Raw genomic sequence first — 17609 nt, forward strand, 5'->3', positions numbered from 1 at the left:
TTTGATATTCTGGTTTTAATGTAAACACTTCCCACCTGTCCCAAGTATGTGTGTCCCTTTAAAAGAGCTTCCAACATTTCTGACATTGGCAGAACCGTAATCTTTTCTCTCCTCCCCTTCTCACTCTCTCCCCTCTCCTCTGGGCCGCATCTGTTCTTTTCACAGCTGTGGCTTTTTCATTCTGCCTGCTTCTCTTTCTTCTCATCACCATCATTGCCCCCCGCCCCCACACACACACACTGGGATCAAAATACTCTGTTTTTATTTATTTACTCCACAGTTGTCAGTGTTGTGTCTGGGTCACTGCAGTGCAGCTTGCATGGAAATGCGATCCATGCAGAGTCCTTAAAATTGTAGATATTTGTAGTAACCAGTGTACACACAGTCAATAACACAGACACCTCTTTGGTCTCTGGATTGGACTGAAAATGGATGGCTTCAGCTGAGTGTCAGGTTGACCCTAAGAGGAATGAAGCCTAATGGTTCTTGGAGTATATACCAAGCCATTTAAAGATGTTAAACAATTCTGTGTATTGAAAATTTTAGCAGCAGGAAAGAAGACAGAGTCATTCAGTAGAAAGAGCTCTAAATTAGGAGTCAAAGAGCTGAAATTCTAATTCCAATTCTGCCACTTAGGAGCTGAGTGACTTTGAACAATTCCGTATTCCCTTTGTCTCTCTCTTTTCTCTCACCCTTAAATTGTTGATATTAGTGTTGATTTCCTAAGTCCCTTCCACTTCTGTGAGTCTAACTACTAGAAATGTGAAGACTCCACAGAGTTTTTAATTCCTATAGAGTGGTTCTACATACTATATATAGTGATCCCAGGCTATTGGGATTCTATAGCGTTCCCAAGTTTTCAAAGGAGTAATTACCAAAGTAGGAAGTGTAAGAGTTTCAGGCAGAGAGAGTAAGTCAGTGAAAGCAACATAAGTTAATAAATCAACCAGTAAGTATTTATTCAGTAAGTAACATTTCTAAAGAAGATTTGAAAAAGGCGTCCAAATATGCACGCATTCCACTAGGGGTGGAGAAGGCATTGAACTGGAGCAGATATTTGAAATGCGATCAAAATGCAAGATGAATCCATGGGGAGCAAAGGTCTTTGAGTCCATCATGTCTTCTTTCCTTCCTATCCATGCTCTGAGCAAAACCAACACTAAGGATAAGCAGCAGAGTATTGCAGACGGATGTGGGGCCATGACCTAAGGCGTGAAATTAATGAACATCCTTGAAAAAATTTCAAGTTAATTGCATTGATTTCTCTCATTACTAGGTAATCTTGTCTGGAAGTGGTTGGTATCACAACAATTAAAATAAATCCTTCCTGACCCCCAAAGTATGTTCCTGATTAAACTTTCTTTTTCTTAGTGCATGATTAATTTTGTGGTTACTAAATGATGACAACCAAAAAAGAGGCAAAATTTTATTAAATAATTCAATTTTTGAGAAAATTAAAATTTATGATACATAACCACAATATCTATTTCAGTTAATTATTACAATAGCCCTATGAGTATAAGTAATCCTTATTTATACTCATCACATTAGGGGCATGGGGACGAGGGAGGATACAGAACTTTGCTGAATTCACATAAATCTTGAGCATGGCAATGTTCTAAAATACAAAACGTAATTTAAATTAATTAAAGAAATTAATATGTCTTGGTGCCAGTATACCTGGATACATGAAGATAAAAAGTTAAGCTTTCTGTTCTCAGATACAAGCGGAGAAAATCAAACGTGTAAATAAGATGAGTGCAATAATGAGTTACAGGTGCAATAATGAGTTACAGGTGCTGTGATAAAAGTACATAAACCAGGGTGTGAGGGTAATTCAGTGGTAGAATTCTCGACTGCCATGTGGGAGACCAGGGTTCGATTCCCGGCCAGTACACCTCCCAAATGAATAAACAAACAAATGAAAAAACAAACAAAAATTCAACAAATGGTTCTGTAATAAGGGGATACTCACATGGAAAAAGAATGAAATGTGACCTCCCCCCCCAACTCGGCATACAGAGCACAAGGGAAAAAAAAGTGTATAAACAGTGCATTAGTAGCATAAAGATGGAAACTTCAGAACGGAAGTTAAGCCTTTTGTTCTATTAATCGTGAATTATTTTTAAGGTTCCTATCTGACAGAGATGTAGATTGTATATTGTTATAATTATCTTTCTGCATATTACATATTAATATTTAGGATGCACACTGCAAATTTCTTAGAAAAATTGACTGTGATGCTTATTTCTGTAAAACAAATACAATTTATCAATTTACTTAAATTATAAGTCAAACATATATTTCTACGTAGATAAACATTTTAAAAGTGGCTTGGAAATGTTTGAGGAAAGACTAAGGAAGTGGCTTGTTCAAGGCATTCTGTGGATATTAAGATATTGATGTACAGCAAGCCAGTCACTTTTTTCCCCCCACAGGACTTTGAGTACTTTCCAACAATTTTTCAACTTAAGGATTCTCCCATCATTATAGTTGTTCTCCCACCTTCATTTCTTAACCATTATTGCATATTCTCCATTTCCCATGTTTATAAGTTCCAAGGCTAAAAATTCTGCTATTATTTTTATATTATTCTTCAGGTCTGTGACATCTTGAAAAAGTTATATACACCTATTAATTATTCAAGAGCATAAGGACATAACCTCGCAAAGATTATATAGTCGTTTGTAAAATAAATCAATACTCTTAGTTAACATTTTCCCATTAATTTCTTCTAATGAAAGACATGCTCTAAACTTAATATGATGAAAGAATCTTTCACCAAACATATGTGCAAAATTCCTTCAGCAAATACTTAATAAGCAAGAACAGTTATGCTGGATAACTCAGTGGAAGTCTCAGAGGAGCCTTAGGAATGATTTAATTAAATCCCTTCATTTAGAGACGTTCAGTAATTACCATAAATCACCCAGCAATTCAGATGCAGAAATTGTAGTAGAACATTGCACTTCTGATTCCTATCCTCAGAGGCTATTTTCCCTGTCACTGACTTAAGTTCAATGGCATTTTTAAGCAGGTAATTTTCCAAATCTCAACCCTTTCACTACAAAGTCAATCACATCACAGCTTTCAAGACCTCTAATTCACCAAATGTTGTGCCAAATCCTGCTTAAAATATCTGGTAAGAATAACACTTGGAGACTTCAATCAGATATTTACGTAGTTCCTTAGCAATTAATCAAAGGTACTATTGTTTAGCATAAAGAGCCCTGGAATGTGAGTCAGTGTGGGATTCTACTAATAATTTTCTGAGACCCTTCAAGCAAGTCCCTTAACTTGTTTAGGTCTGCATTTTATCATTGGTAAATTTATGGGACTGGTTTAAAGAACACGTTTTTTTTCTGACTTTCAGTTTCTGTAAGTCATATTTGGCCATTTTACAGATACTGCTAAAGACAAGATGAGGGCCTTTATCTTATAGGATGAGTAATTCCATGTCACATGCTTTGATTTGTGTCTCACTGTTCATGGATTTAGCTATAGTATACTGAATTTTTGTTTTATTTTTGGCATATTTATATCTTTTCATCAATGTATTGTGGTTTTGGCTTTTGTTTACCAAAAGGTGACTGTCCTGTAAAAGAAAATGGCTATAGAAAGGTCATCCCTTTCACAGGAGGTCAATCTTTTAAAATCTAATTGTGAATAGACTGTTAAGCACCTTTATGCCCCTGTTTATGAAATTTACAGGAATTTTAGCCTTGCATTAAATCATCCCAGCACACAGTAAGAAGAATTTGGCGGTCCAAAACTATCATCGGAGAGGAGACTAAAAGTTCTTCTCAAGTGGCCTCAAGTTGGAATGGATTGCTTCTTGAATTCTTTCCGTCTCCAATTCCCATGATTCTGCAATAACTCTACTTCCTGAACATAAAAATAGGTTGTTAACAGAGCAATGGCGTGGTGGCTTTCTCCCATCCTAGGAAAGAAAGTTCTCTGTGCGGTGAGCAACCTGCAAAGCTGGACAGTTCCAATTCCAAACTAGGTTCACCTTTATTCAATTTAAGTGAAGCACCCTTAACTTTTGAGGGGCACATAGGACAGGATAATGAGATATAATGAACCCTCTTCTTCTAAGTGAAAGGTACTCTAAAAATATACATATAATTGACCTGATATCAATGGGCTCTTGCTCCATCCTTCCTTCACACCTCCCCCACCCAGTCTATCTTCAGCAAAAGTGCATCCAAATATAAAATAAATGGGTCGTGTCCCATTCCACGGGGTCTTGAAATGTCTGTACTTATAGTAGGATAAAGCTAAGCTGTGTCTGAAGTGCCATAAACTAGGGCACCAGGAGCAGCTGCTCTTATTTCCAGCTGGATCTCTGAACTTGGCAGTGAAGAAGGGAAAGCATTACCTTGGCAAATTCTCATTTCCAGGCATTTGGAAATTGAACTGTACAGATTCCTGCACAACAAAAGCTGACCTAAGTGCAAAGCAAAACAAAGCACAACAAAACAAAAGAAAAAACAAGAATCAGGCCAATAACGCAATTATTCCAAACTGATTTGCTTTTTAAGGACAATAATCCATTTTTTTTAAGTATAAATAACATAATACAATCCATACTATTCAAACACTGACAACTTTTTATATTCTTCCATAGTTTATTTAACTCTGCTCTTCTGATTCTTTAAGTTGTTCAATATTTAAAGATAAAGAGATAGATATTCAGAGCTTTTCAAGTAGATATGGATGACTACATCCAGAAATGTGATACATGTGTGTAGAGGTTTGGTCTGTAATATCAAGCTTAGAGTAATATGGAATGATTTAGTGATTAGAGAAAAATTCATCACTTGATTTATTATTGATTGTTACTATTAACTGGGATTCTAATTTATACAGGGCATTGTGTTAAAACCTTTCCTTATATTATTTAATTAAATACTTACCTCAACTTTATGAACAAGGCATTATTAGAGCCATTTTATAAGTGAGGGGAGTGAGACTTAGAGAAACTAAGTTAATCAGGTTTACAAAACTAGATAGTTGTCAATAAGGACTCAAATTCCATTTAACTATACCATAACACTGTATTATAAAATACTACATTAAATAGCAGGAAAACACCTAGAAAAAAGCTTTTTTTTTTTGGCATGGGCAGGCACCGGGAATCGAACCCAGGTCTCTGGCATGGCAGGTGAGAACTTCGCCTGCTCAGCCACCATAGTCCGTCCAATATCTTGACATTTTAACGGACATTTTTATCCTTTAACCTGGTAATTCTTTTAACCTCATCATGCTATTCCAGCCAAACAAGATAAGTTTATATTTATTAACTAGAAAAGGGATGGCAAAGAAGTAGGAATAAAATAGAAGATATTGTTATGACATTTGAACTTCAAAAGTGTAGTCCTTGGAGCGGAATAGAGACTGGCTGACTTTACTTACATAAGCCTTAATTCTTCTTCCTGGCAGGCAGTTAAACATTATCTCCCAACGTCCTTTGCAGTTAGGTGTTGCTGTGGTATGTAAGGGGAAATGGTGTGTGCCACATTTAGGCCTGGTCTATTTTTTAAATAAACACCCTGCATAAAAAAATCCATGCTGCTTTCTCTTTCCCACTGGCTGATCGGAATAGAGAGGACCTACTTAGCAAACTCAAAAGCCATGTGTTAAACATATTGGGACCACAAAAGACAAAGGGTAAAAGTTTCCAAATCATGTTATGTAAGGGAGCCACTTTTTGGCGGATCACTAACACCTGTTGTAGATATTACTGTGAAGAAATGCATTTCTATACTGTTAAGCCACTCAGATTTGGGGTTTATGTGACATGTACTTAAATAGGTGGCAACGGAAAGTAGTTTCAAGGTAAATTTGAGAGGGTATTTTATAAATGTGCATATGTGTATGTCAGCTTCCCCACTCAAAATCTAGATAAGCATTTCCTGGAAATCTACAGGACAAATGACGTGACTTCTTCAAGAAAAGTTTGCAAGGGGAGAAAAACAATTGGTGGAGACATTGCCTGTAAGATAGATAGACTTATGACACATATTGATCAACAGCAATGAATGATTCTTATTTGGATCCCAGTTCAAATAAAGTAATTATTTAAAAAGCAAAATATTTATTAGACACCCAAGGTGTATAAAATATACACCAAGGAAGTATAAAAATATATGAATACTATGCAGATATTTGATGATCTTAAGCAAGATTGTTCTTGGCTTACTGTGGTAATAGTATTGTGTTATGGTTTATTTTTAAGCAGCCTTATCTTTTAGAGATTACTTAAATGTTTACAAATGAAATAATATAACTGTGAGTTGCTTCCAAATAACATTGGTGGGGGCTAGGAATATAGATAAAACAAAATTGGTTTGGGATTAGATGATTGCTGAGGCTTAGTGATGGGTCCACGGGTTTCATTATACCATTTTCTCTACCTTAGTATGCATTTGAATTGCCCATAATTCAAAAGACTTGTTATGAGACCCTTTGAAAGTTACTCTGGCCCCTCCCCATGCCAGAACAAAACCCTGGGGAGGATAATAGAACTCATATATAGATTTGTGGAATTAGAGATCCTAGAGGCCTGTGCTTGTTTCGCAGGAATGTCTGGGCAAGAATGAAGATGCAGAGTGGAAACAACTGTATTCAATTTGTGTATGCAAATAGGGCCTTGGCCCAGTGTGGCTCAGGAACAGCAGAAGGGGTCAAAGGGAAAAAGAAAGCGAGAACTAGATCTCTTGGTTACGGGAATAAGGGATGGTTGGGCAGTGACTGTGAAGACCTAGGAACATTGCTCAAATTACTGGTGGGTATTTCAGTGGATGGTTAGATAGATAAGAAGCCTCCTGAAACCTTAGTATACAATAAATCCTCCGCAATGTGGATGAAAAATCTAGGAAAAGGAAATGACCAAGAATAAAGTTCTACCTTCTGGTACAATGGGATCTAGCACATACATTAGGATGAGTCATATAAAAACAAAGAAAATTAAAACTTTTCCCATCTGCGTGTTTGGACTACAATTAATATGCATTACCATTATACTGTCTCTCAAAAACCCGGTGATTATTTCCACTACATTTCAGTACCCCAGATGAAGCTCTAAACATACCCTTCTTTCTTTATTTTCCTCTTCATTACTCTTGTCTTAGGCTTTAAGTCAGTTAAATATTTAAATTTTAGTTTGTTGAGAAAAAGCTCTTTCTAGGAAATAACAACTCTGAGATAGATTGTGGGTTAGAGCCTGAGTCTTGCTGGTAACTATTTGTATGACTTGAAGACATAATTTAGCTCTCTAGACTTCCACCCTTTCCTTGGTAAATGAAGCTTTGATTCTAAATCTACATTCCAATTCTTTCTCAGGGTGGCATTTTTGTGATCATCTGTGTCGCCAAGAATGTCAGAAGATGTCAGACAATCCTGAGCAGATTCACGGTTAAACCATCTATACACAGAGGCTTCATGGAGCATAGTTTCAGGTAAACTTTCTCAAGCTGGATAGGGTTCAGGGGTAGAAGTAATCAGTATTTAATGTGAATGTTGTGGTGGTTTGAAGCTATGCATACACACCCTAGGGGGGAAAAAAAAAACATACTCTTGGATTTAATGCATTCCAATGAGTGTAAACCCATTGTGAGTAGGATCTTTTGATGCAGCTACTTTAGTTAAGGTTTAACCTACCACATTCAGGATGGGACTTAATGCTATTACTGAAGTCCTTTATAAATGGAATGAAAATAGAGAGAGGGAGTAAGCCATGGAAACAAGAAACTGAAATCAGTGGAACCTGGAAGAGAAGGGAGAGACCAGCAGACAGCACCATGTGAATTGCCATGTGACAGAGGAGACCAGGATCACCTGCAGCCAGTTTTCGGGAAGAAAGCATCATCCTGATGATGCCTTGATTAGGAATTTTTCTTGGCCTCAAACTGGAAGCTAATGACTTGTCTCCATATGTAATTGCTAGTAATATTGTGTAAGTCTCTAAGAATTCTGGCTCTGGGACCCAAGACCTGGATTTTGATTTCACTTCTACTTCCTAGTTCTGAGAACATGACAAACTTTTAACTTCCCTGTACCTTAACTCCTTCACTTGTAATATGAAGATAATAATAATAACTATCTCTTGGATTTGCTTTAAGGTTTAGGTGAATTTTCATATGTAAGGCATTTAGTACCATGCCTGGAACACGATCAGCATCATAACAGCATAAGTTTATCATTGTTATTGTTTATCATTATTATTGTTATTACTATTTTCATTGTTATTAATTTATTTAGTTGCATCAATCAATGTTCTCACTTTTCCCTTCTTCTCCAACTATACTGGATTACCTGTTATTCACAACCAAGCCAGATATGTTCCTATCTCTTTGCTTCTGCTGATATAATTCTTTCTACAGAAAACAACCTTCCTTCATTGAATCTCTCAGCCTTTAAAGTCTGAATCTTGTGGCATTTTATTTGTGAAGTCTCCTCTTACCAAGCCTTACCCACCAGCCTCTATAGAATTAACCACTTCTTTTGTGCACCAATAGCATTTTCCATATTATACTGGAATTATTTTTATCCTGACCTCTAGTCTGTGAACTGCTTGAATGCACAGATTCTCACTGTTTTAGTTTCCTTGGCTGCTCAAGCAAATGCCATGAAATGGTTCAGCTTAAACAATGGGAATTAATTTGCTGGTGATTTTGAAACCAGGAATGTATCCAAATTAAGGCATCATCAAGGTGATGCTTTCACCCCAAAGACTGTGACATTCTGAGAACTGGCTATAGGCAATGCTTGATCTTTAGTTTGTCACGTGGCAAGGCACATATGGAATTTCCTGGTCTCTCCTTTCTCTTCAAGCTCCATGGATTTCAACTTCTTGGTGCTTGTATTAGTTAGGGTTCTCTAGAGAAACAGAATCAACAGGGAACACTTGCAAATATAAAATTTATGAAAGCGTCTCACGTGACCGTAGGAATGCAGAGTCCAAAATCCACAGGGCAGGCTGTGAAGCCGATGACTCCAATGGATGGCCTGGATGAACTCCACAGGAGAGGCTCACCAGCCAAAGCAGGAATGTAACCTGTCTCCTCTGAGTCCTCCTTAAAAGGCTTCCCATGATTGGATTTAGCATCACTAATTGCAGAAGACACTCCCCTTTGGCTGATTACAAATGGAATCAGCTGTGGATGTAGCTGACGTGATCATGACCTAATCCTATGAAATGTCCTCATTGCCACAGACAGGCCAGCGCTTGCCCAATCAGATGAACAGGTACCACAACTTGGCCAAGTTGACACCTGTCCCTAACCATGACAGTCCACCCCTTGTCAACTTGGCACATATATATATATATATATATATCACCTTAGACCATACTTAATTTCCAAATGAAAACAAATAAGCACACATTTTTTCTTTTACCTGACAATACTCAACTGTCCTGCATATAACTGGAAACACATTAAATCTCTCCAGAATAGCGTGCAAATCCTTGGGCAACATTCATTCTTAAACTTGATATCTTACAACTTAAATAGTATAACACAAACAAAACAGCATTACAGTCCTCGTTTCTGTAACTGATCACGTGGTCGAAGTTCATATTTATCACTACCTTCTTCCACTACCCATTCCATGTTCCCTTTCCCCTCAGCAAGCACTTCAGCTGGCCGTGGTTCTTTGCCTGGTGGGGTGACCCAAACCTTCATTCCTGAAGTCTCAGAGCCATTAGTGGTCCTGCCTGGATTGTGTTGTTGCAGTTTTCCATTGATTTTAATCACAGGGCATGGTAGTACTAATAGACGCCCCAGGGGATATCCTATATTCCAAGAAAACTCTTCTTTACCTCCATTATGTAGTTGCAGTCCTACTTCCTTCTGATAGTCAGGGTCAATTACCCCAGACAATAATGTAATCCCCTTCTTGGTGTGTTGATCCAGAGGCATAAGTAGCCCAAAGTGGCCAGGTGGCAATCTTAACTTCCAGTTCAGTGGTATCACTGTTGTTTCTCCTGGAGAAAGTACACCCTGTTTTGGAACTAAAACCTGTAGACCAGCAGAACTCAGGGTAGCAGGGACAGGAAGCAAAAATTTTCCTAGTGGATCACTAGGAGTAATAGTGAGTGGCACCACACCCATTTCCACCCCTTGGTTCCTGGACCCATGGATCCTGGCTATGGGAGAAACAGCACCATACAGTGGACGTTGATTCAGAGCATACACAGCTTCCTGGAGAACATTACCCCAGCCTTTCAAGTTTTTGCCACCTAGTTGGCACCGTAATTGAGTTTTCAAAAGGCCATTCCACCTTTCTATCAATCCAGCAGCTTCTGGATGATGGGGAACATGGTAAGACCAGAGAATTCCATGAGCATGTGCCCATTCCCGCACTTCATTTGCTGTGAAGTGTGTTCCTTGATCCGAAGCAATGCTATGTGGAATACCATGACGATGGATAAGGCATTCTGTAAGCCCACGGATAGTAGTTTTGGCAGAAGCATTGCGTGCAGGGAAAGCAAACCCATATCCAGAGTATGTGTCTATTCCAGTTAGAACAAATCGCTGCCCCTTCCATGAAGAGAGTGGTCCAATGTAATCAACCTGCCACCATGTAGCTGGCTGGTCACCTCGGGGAATGGTGCCATATCGGGGGCTGAGTGTGGGTCTCTGCTGCTGGCAGATTGGGCACTCAGCAGTGGCTGTAGCCAGGTCAGCCTTGGTGAGTGGAAGTCCATGTTGCTGAGCCCATGCATAACCTCCATCCCTACCACCATGACCACTTTGTTCATGAGCCCATTGGGCAATAACAGGAGTTGCTGAGGAAAGAGGCTGACTGGTATCCATAGAACGGGTCATCTTATCCACTTGATTATTAAAATCTTCCTCTGCTGAAGTCACCCTCTGGTGTGCATTCACATGGGACACAAATATCTTCATGTTTTTAGCCCACTCAGAAAGGTCTATCCACATACTTCTTCCCCAGACCTCTTTGTCACCAATTTTCCAATTATGGTCTTTCCAAGTCCCTGACCATCCAGCCAAACCATTAGCAACAGCCCATGAGTCAGTATACAAACGCACCTCTGGCCAGTTTTCCTTCCAAGCAAAATGAACAACCAGGTGCACTGCTCGAAGTTCTGCCCACTGGGAGGATTTCCCCTCACCACTGTCCTTCAAGGACACCCCAGAAAGGGGTTGTAATGCTGCAGCTGTCCACTTTCGGGTGGTACCTGCATATCGTGCTGAACCATCTGTAAACCAGGCCCGAGTTTTCTCTTCCTCAGTCAATTCACTGTAAGGAACACCCCAAGAGGCCATAGCTCTGGTCTGGGAAAGAGAAGGTAATGTGGCAGCAGGAGTGGAAACCATGGGCATTTGTGCCACTTCTTCATGTAACTTACTTGTGCCTTCAGGACCTGCTCTGGCTCTATCTCGTATATACCATTTCCACTTTACAATAGAGTGTTGCTGTGCACGCCCAACTTTATGGCTTGGTGGGTCAGACAACACCCAACTCATGATAGGCAACTCAGGTCTCATGGTAACTTGGTGGCCCATGGTTAAGCGTTCAGTCTCTACTAAGGCCCAATAGCAGGCCAAAAGCTGTTTCTCAAAAGGAGAGTAGTTATCTGCAGCAGATGGTAAGGCTTTGCTCCAAAATCCTAAGGGTCTGCGTTGTGATTCTCCTATAGGGGCCTGCCAAAGGCTCCAGACAGCATCTCTATTTGCCACTGACACTTCCAGCACCATTGGATCTGCTGGATCATATGGCCCAAGTGGCAGAGCAGCTTGCACAGCAGCCTGGACCTGTCGCAGAGCCTCCTCTTGTTCAGGTCCCCACTCAAAATTAGCAGCTTTTCTGGTCACTTGATAAATGGGCCGGAGTAGCACACCCAAATGAGGAATATGTTGTCGCCAAAATCCAAAAAGACCAACTAGGCGTTGTGCCTCTTTTTTGGATGTGGGAGGGGCCAGATGCAGCAATTTATCCTTCACCTTAGAAGGGATATCTCGACATGCCCCACACCACTGGACACCTAAAAATTTTACTGAGGTGGAAGGCCCCTGTATTTTTGTTGGATTTATCTCCCATCCTCTGACACACAAATGCCTTACCAGTAAATCTAGAGTAGTTGCTACTTCTTGCTCACTAGGTCCAATCAACATGATATCATCAATATAATGGACCAGTGTGATATCTTGTGGGAGGGAGAAACGATCAAGGTCTCTGCAAACAAGATTATGACATAGGGCTGGAGAGTTAATATACCCCTGAGGTAGGACAGTGAAAGTATATTGCTGACCTTGCCAGCTGAAAGCAAACTGTTTCTGGTGGTCCTTACTAATAGCTATTGAGAAAAAAGCATTTGCCAGATCAATAGCTGCATACCAGGTACCAGGGGATGTATTGATTTGCTCAAGCAATGATACTACATCTGGAACAGCAGCTGCAATTGGAGTTACCACCTGGTTGAGTTTACGATAATCCACTGTCATTCTCCAAGACCCATCTGTTTTCTGCACAGGCCAAATAGGAGAGTTGAATGGGGATGTGGTGGGAATCACCACCCCTGCATCTTTCAAGTCCTTAAGAGTGGCAGTAATCTCTGCAATCCCTCCAGGAATACGGTATTGCTTTTGATTTACTATTTTGCTTGGTAGGGGCAGCTCTAGTGGCTTCCACTTGGCCTTTCCTACCATAATAGCCCTCACTGCACGAGTTAGAGAACCAACGTGGGGATTCTGCCAGTTGCTCAGTATGTCTATGCCAATTATACATTCTGGAACTGGGGAAATAACTATAGGATGGGTCCGGGGGCCCACTGGACCCACTGTGAGACGGACCTGAGCTAAAACTCCATTGATCACCTGGCCTCCATAAGCCCCCACTCTGACTGGTGGTCCAGAGTGACGTTTTGGGTCCCCTGGAATTAATGTCACTTCTGAACCAGTGTCTAATAATCCCCGAAATATCTGATCATTTCCTTTTCCCCAATGCACAGTTACCCTGGTAAAAGGCCGTCGGTCTCCTTGGGGAAGACTTAGAGGAAGGTTAACAGTATAAATTTGTGGCAGTGTAACAGGTTTCTCCCCCATAGGGACCTGGCCTCCCCTTCATTCAAGGGGCTCAGGGTCTGTAAACTGTTTCAAGTCTGGAAATTGGTTAAGGGGCCGTGACTCTGTGTTTTTGTAATTCAGGTTAGACTTCTGTTCCCTTGACCTAGAACTCTTTTGTTTATACAGCTCCAACAAGAATTTAGTAGACTGCCCTTCTATTGTATTTCTAGGCACCCCATGATTTACTAGCCAATGCCACAAATCTCTGCGTGTCATATAATTTTGATGCCTCCTTTGAGTTTGTTGTCTATTATAATACCCACGTCTACCCTGTCTTTGGTGATTAAGTGTTGCCACCTGGCTTCTGCCAACTCGGGATCCTGTCATCCCCATTGTGTTTAAGGATTCCAGCTCAGTGACAGCAGTTCCTACAGTAATATCTGACCTACAGAGAAGTGCAACCACAGAGCTCTTGAGGGATGATGGTGCTAGTCTCACAAATTTATTTCTCACTGTTCTGGTAAAAGGTGCATCCTCTGGACATTCCTGGGGTGTAAGAGCAGGCTTTGCATGATAAATCCACTCTAACATCCCAATCTCTCTAAGCCTCTGGATCCCCTCATCTACATTATACCAGTGCAGTTCTGGCATTTCAACCTCAGGTAACGTTGGCCACCTTTTGATCCAGGTTTCAACCAACCACCCAAACAAGCTGTTAACACCTTTTCTAACTGCTCTAGCTATAACATTGAATGCAGAATCTCTGCTTAGTGGGCCCATATCAATAAATTCAGCCTGATCCAGCCTTATATTCCTCCCACCATTATCCCACACTCTTAAAATCCATTGCCACACATATTCCCCTGATTTCTGTCTATATAAATTGGAAAACTCACACAGTTCTTTTGGAGTATAACGTACCTCCTCATGTGTGATACTTTGTACCTCACCTTTAGGGGCCTGTTGGGACTTTAGTCTAGTTATAGGTCTAGAAGAAATGAGGGGTGGTGGGGGTGGGTCATGAAAAGAATTAGAAATATCTTCCAAGCCATTTGCTTCAGGGCTTCCATTTGCTGTTTCATCTGGTGAAACAGGATTAATAACTCTAGGGCTAATCCCTTCATGAGGAGGTTGGGTGGCCAATTCCTCAAGGCAGGCTGGAGGTGGGGCGGCTATGTCCTCAGGGCAGACTATTACAGGGTTATCTAAAGAAGGCTCAGCATGGTCTAGGGTTTCAACCTCACCCCCAACATCATTATCAATCCATATGTCACCATCCCATTTTTCAGGGTCCCACTCCTTTCCAATCAATGCCCTCACTTTAACGGCAGACACCATGCAAGACTGAGATTTCAGTTTACGTTGTAAAGTTGCTACCCTAACAATAAGATTCTGAGTCTGATTTTCAGAGATCTCAAGTCTACGGCTACAGGAAATAAAATTTTCCTTCAAGATACTCATAGAAACCTCTACATCTTTCAGACGGCACTTAAGCTTCTTGTTTGAAGCCTTAAGCCCATCCCTTTCACCCCATAATGTAGACAGTGTATCTAACAACAACCAACCAACATCTCTATAACTCTTATTTCTACAAAACTCTGTAAAGGTGTCAAAAACATTATCCCCCAGAGTCTGGCTTCGTACAAGCGAAGCATTAGGAGAATCAAATGATGATATTTTGACTATCTCCTTTGCCAACTCAGTCCATGGATTGGGAGTGTCATTCTGATTACGGGAATCAGAGTCCTTAGTGTCTCTGAGCCCAGTCAGAGTAGAAAACCATTCATAAAAACCCATTTTTAAGATTCTGTTCCTTAAGAACCACTCCTGGTACCAAGATGTATTAGTTAGGGTTCTCTAGAGAAACAGAATCAACAGGGAACACTTGCAAATATAAAATTTATGAAAGTGTCTCACGTGACCGTAGGAATGCAGAGTCCAAAATCCACAGGGCAGGCTGTGAAGCCGATGACTCCAATGGATGGCCTGAATGAACTCCACAGGAGAGGCTCACCAGCCAAAGCAGGAATGCAACCTGTCTCCTCTGAGTCCTCCTTAAAAGGCTTCCCATGATTTGATTTAGCATCACTAATTGCAGAAGACACTCCCCTTTGGCTGATTACAAATGGAATCAGCTGTGGATGTAGCTGACGTGATCATGACCTAATCCTATGAAATGTCCTCATTGCCACAGACAGGCCAGCGCTTGCCCAATCAGATGAACAGGTACCACAACTTGGCCAAGTTGACACCTGTCCCTAACCATGACAGTGCTCTATCTGCAGTTTTCTCTGCACGTCTGAAGTTCATTCTCTTATAAAGGACTCCAATAATAGAATTAATAGCCATCTTGTTTATAGCCATCTTGATTGAGGTGGGACACATGTTAACTGAAGTAACCTCATCAAAAGATTCTACTTACAATGGATTCACCGCCATAGAAATGGATTAAATTTAAGAACATGTGTTTCTGGGGTGCATATGCAGGATTTCAGCGGAAAGGTTTCACTTAGATAAGAAAGGGGTTTTTCAAGAATATTACATGTTACTTTTTAGCAATAGGAATAAATTTTTACTGAATATGAAAACAATTCCATCATTTTTTTTCTATGTATTACAATGATATTTTTCTAAAATAGTGTAGTTCTATAGCATAGAATCCTAATAATACCTCAAAAGTTTTAGGTCCACCATCTTTTATTTATATAGTCCAAAAGCCATTAAATTACATCATAATTATGGGCATACACAAGGAGTGCACAAACATAAACTTTGCACCGTCTCTGCCACCATCCCTTCAGTATGGAGCAAGTTGCTCTGTCGTGGGAACACAGGCTGAGACAAAAAAGAGACTCCCAGCAAATGACTGTATCATTGCTTGCACATCACAAAGGGTTCAAAATAGCTGGGGAAAAAGGTCCCATCTTGACCAGTTCCATGGGGAGGCCAACTGCTCAGGTAATGATGGGTGGATGGTGGTTTTTCAGGCCTCTCTTCTTGCAGAGATGAGGAACACTTGCGATGAGTGAATGCTGAGCCTTTACACGCTCCAGGGGGTAGAGAGGGCTCTGCCAGTGAGTAACCTTTGTGCCCTGGCAAGCAAATGAGACTGGTTAAGGTTTTTGTATCTCCTCCAGATCCCTACAATCTCTCATAACGTAGAAACATACCAATTATCTGCACACAAACAAGCAAGAAAGAAAAAGCCTCTCTTCTTCCTGAACTGATTGGATTATCTCATTTGTAGGACACACGCCCTAAATTGATCATGGATGCGATCAGCCACAGCTGCTATCAACTGACTGATGATTTAATAAACCAGCCTTGCAGTTCATCAACCAGCCACAAAATATCCTTGCAAAAACAGTTAGGTCAGTGCTTGCCTGACCAGACAACTGGGCACATCACTAGGTGAAGTTGACACCAAAACCTAATCATCACAGTCCACTCCGTGTTAACTTGGCAGCTATACACATCACTTTGAAACATGCTTTATTTCCAAATAGATCACAATAACAGATACATTTTTACCTAACAGTACTCAACTGTTCTATGTACAACTGGAAATGCACTATATCTCTCCAGAATAGGGTGCAAGTCCTTAGGTAACATTCACTCTTAAACTTCATATCCTACAACTTAAATGCTATAACATGAACAATGCAACTTACATCACATGATAAGAGCAAAACATGATATTTGCTTATGTACAAATACAAACATACACATAACAAAACGGGGAGAAAATATTCATACCATCACAATCTTCATTTCTGTAACTGGTCATGTGTTTGTAGTTCATATTGATCACTACCTTCTTCTACTACCCATTCCACGTTCCCTTTACCCTTAGCAAGCACTTTAGCGGACCATGGTTCTTTCCCAGGTGGGATGACTTAAGCCTTAATTCCTGAACTTTCTGGGCCATTGGTAACCCTGCCTGGATAGGTTTGTTGCAGTTTTCCACTAACTTTAATCACAGGACATAGTAGTACTAAAAGAGATGCCCTAGGGGATCTCCTGTATTCCAGAAAAACTCATATGTATCTTCATTGTATAGTTGCAGCCCTGTTTCCCGATGATAGTTAGGTTCAATCACCTCAGACAGAAGAGCCTTTCATGCCTGTTGATTCTGTGTCATAAGAAACCTAAAATGGCCAGATGGCAGTCTTAACTTCCAATTCAGTGGATTCATGCTGTGTCTCTTGGTAGGAGGACTCCTCCTTTGGGAACTAAGATCTGTAGATGAGCAGAGCTTAGGGTTTCAGGGACAGGAAACAAATTTTTCTAGTGCATCACTAAGGGTGATAGTGAGTGGTGCCACTCCCCTTTCCACTCCTTGATTCCTAGACCCATGAATCTTGGCTACGGAAGAAACAGTATATGGTGGATGCTGATTCAGAGCATACACAGCCTCCTAGAGAACATTGCCACAGTCCTGCAAGCTATTGCTTTCCAGTTAGTGCTCTAACTGGGTCTTCAAAAGATCATTCCACTGTTCTATAAACCCAGCTACCTCTGGATGATGGCGAACATGGTAAGACCAGAGAAATCCATTAGCATGTGCCCATT

The 17609-nt window shown here is 40.4% G+C and overlaps 1 long non-coding RNA gene across 5 annotated transcripts in view; it reads right to left on the minus strand.

Moving 5' to 3' along the window:
• Positions 1 to 952: 952 nt before the first annotated feature.
• Positions 953 to 17609, minus strand: part of LOC143647797 (uncharacterized) — a 43954-nt gene continuing 27297 nt past the window's right edge. For 2 of the 5 annotated variants that reach the window (XR_013158191.1, XR_013158189.1), the window contains one exon: positions 953 to 1205. This is a non-coding gene — a long non-coding RNA (uncharacterized LOC143647797). Of the gene's footprint in view, positions 1206 to 4381; positions 4451 to 15728; positions 16130 to 17609 lie in introns of those variants that run through there. The other 3 variants (XR_013158187.1, XR_013158190.1, XR_013158188.1) reach the window with 2 other exon arrangements.

The sequence above is a fragment of the Tamandua tetradactyla genome, chromosome 10 (assembly GCF_023851605.1).
Source record: "Tamandua tetradactyla isolate mTamTet1 chromosome 10, mTamTet1.pri, whole genome shotgun sequence".
Lineage (NCBI taxonomy): Eukaryota > Metazoa > Chordata > Mammalia > Pilosa > Myrmecophagidae > Tamandua > Tamandua tetradactyla.